The sequence below is a fragment of the Nanorana parkeri genome, unplaced genomic scaffold (assembly GCF_000935625.1).
Source record: "Nanorana parkeri isolate BGI_ZX_2015 unplaced genomic scaffold, ASM93562v1 scaffold40, whole genome shotgun sequence".
In the NCBI taxonomy this organism is placed as follows: Eukaryota; Metazoa; Chordata; class Amphibia; order Anura; family Dicroglossidae; genus Nanorana; species Nanorana parkeri.
This window is the reverse complement of record NW_017306308.1, coordinates 2,333,410-2,336,145: the sequence shown is the minus strand read 5'-3', so window position 1 is coordinate 2,336,145 and position 2,736 is coordinate 2,333,410.

Here is a 2,736-nt window from a genome sequence, read left to right as displayed (position 1 = left end):
ATCCACCAAAAACAATATATAGATATTGAGAAAGGAATATGTTGTGCAGTGATGGAATGCATATAAACTGTTTTTAATATGCTCAGATGGTTCATTCAACAAAGATCAAACATGGTGTTTCTCTTACTATGGTACACTATGTGAATTTCACAGATAAAAAGAAAACAAAACACACTTCTTTGAATTGTAATTATGTGAAGATTCTTTGGCAAGATTTTGAAAAACCTCCAAATACCAGACCTTTGGTGACTTTACTAACAAATTATGTTTATGGAACGACAGATGTGATAATAAATACTGTGATAATAAATACTGCTCTATTTTGTTGTAATGCAATCATTGTTTAGCTATTTGTTTTACTCTTTATTGAACTGTTTTTGATATGTTCACCATTTTAGATCAGATGGTTCATTCAAGAATTAATATCAACAACTATAGATTTTGGGCTGCTAATCAGGAAAATAAAGTATAATTTAACCTATCACATACCATTTAAAAAAAAAAAATCTTTATTATCTGCATTGTTTAGCTCACACAGGTCCAGGCATACACACAGGGCTGGTTGTGTGATGTTTGTGGAGCTTGCACAGGTTGGGCATGCCTGGGAATGCTTAGGCTTAGTGTATGCTGCTGTAAGGGTTAAAGGCAGCTTGCAATGTAACAACTAGGTCTAACTCAGTTACATGCTTCTGTTGTAGTTGTTGTTGTACAGTGGGTGAAATCAGAAATGTCTCACTAATGTCGAAACAGTCGTGACACATTCTGCTACATTTGTGGCAAGTACACACTTAAGTCTCAAAGACACACCATGATTGGGCTTGTTAAGAAAACGTATGAACACTAATTTGGTTGTAAGATTGGTTATCAGAACAAAGCATAGGCTCCTCATATTTGTTGTGCAATATGTGCTGTTGATCTGAGAGCTTGGCTCAGATGAACTCGGAAGTCAATGCCATTTGCTGTCCCGATGATATGAGATGATATGATAAGAACAGAAGGATCACATAACAGGCTGTAAAAATACGAAATCAATTGAGTACACCAATTTGCCTTCAGCCATGAGACCAGTGCCACATGATGACAGTCTGCCTGTACCAAAGCATCCAGAAAAAGGAGCTTTGATGAAACAGATGAAGATACTGAAGATTCTGCAATGCACCAACCAGGTACATTGACAATGATCCAGATTTTGAATCGTGCATGTCTGGCAAGCCTCATCTCACAACACAGCCAGAATTAAGTGACCTGTTAAGAGACTTGGGTTTGTTCACATCAGTAGCAGAACTACTGCATTCAAGACTGCAAGGATGTTGTTTGCTATCACCAGATATGAAACACAGTGGCGGAACTACCACTGGTGCAGGTGGGGCGGGCGCACCGGGGCCTCAGGTGGGGGGGGCAGCAAGTTGCCGGCCGCCGGATCGGTATCTTTTTTTTTTTTTAAACAAAACGCTTTAAGAGCGGTTTAAACTTACCCCGTCTTCGCCGCACGCTCCTGTCCGAAAATCCCAAACTGCTCGGGCGGCAACAAAGCATCTTGGGGCGGGTGCATGCACAGTTCGGATTTTCGGAGAGGAGGAGAGACACAAGGTAAGTATATAGACGCATGCCCCTGCATGCAGACACCGTGGGACAGGAAGTGCCAGCAATGACAGAGGAGTCAGCGCTGGATCGGAGACCCGCCGCACCACTGGAGGGACAGATGAAAACATCAGGAAAGAAGATCGGATTAAGAGACATCATTTAAGGTAAGTGCTAACATTAACATTGGGTGGAGGGATAAAAAAAAAATTGACTTTAATGTCACTTTAACCACTTCCGGGCCGCAGTACGTCTATAGACCGCGGCCCGCAGAAGTGGTTAAAACAAGAACACGGCTGCTTCGGTACGGCTTTTAACAGCAGGTGATCGCTGTATGACTTACAAGCAATCGCCTGCTGAGGACTACAAATCTCAGCAGTACTTTATACAGAAATGCTATTGTTATATAAAGTATTGCTGGGATGTGTAGTACTCTATAGCCTGTGCCATTCTGCATTGCTGTAAATATTAGGGATGCACCATATATAGGCCGCCAAAACATATTGGCCGAAAGTGGCACTTTTCGCATAATGCATAATGCCAAAAGTGCAATTTTTCTGCCGAAACAACGGCACATCCCTGCTTTCTTTTCTCTCCGCTGGGCGCTGCTCTGTGTCCCAGCGGGGAGGAGAGAAAGTGACAGCCGGCCGAGCGCTGCGGAAGGAGAGCGCTGTGTTTGTGTGGTTTTTTTGGGGGGGCCCCAAAAAAAATCTTGCACCAGGGCCCTTTGTTCCTTAGGCCACTGATGAAACATTCTGTCTTTTGAAGCCGCCAAGATGATTTAAAAAGTTTCTTTGCACAGGTAGACAACTTTGTTTTCTGTGCTGGCATTGATAGTTTGATCATGGCTTTGGGTTGTGAGCATGCCCCACTAGAATGTCATCTCTTTATTGTTTCATCAGTATTAGGCCTCAAGGCTGTCCTGTTACACAATAGCAATGTACACCCTTTAATACCTGTTGGCTATGCTGCACACAGTAAGGAAACATACAAAAACATGGAACTGTTATTAAAGCACATCCAGTACACCAAGTACAACTGGAATATTTGTGGAGATCTAAAAGTAGTGGCCCTGCTGCTTTGAATGCAGCTTAGATATACCAAGTACTGTTGTTTCATCTGGAATGGGACAGCCGCACAAAAAAAATCACATTA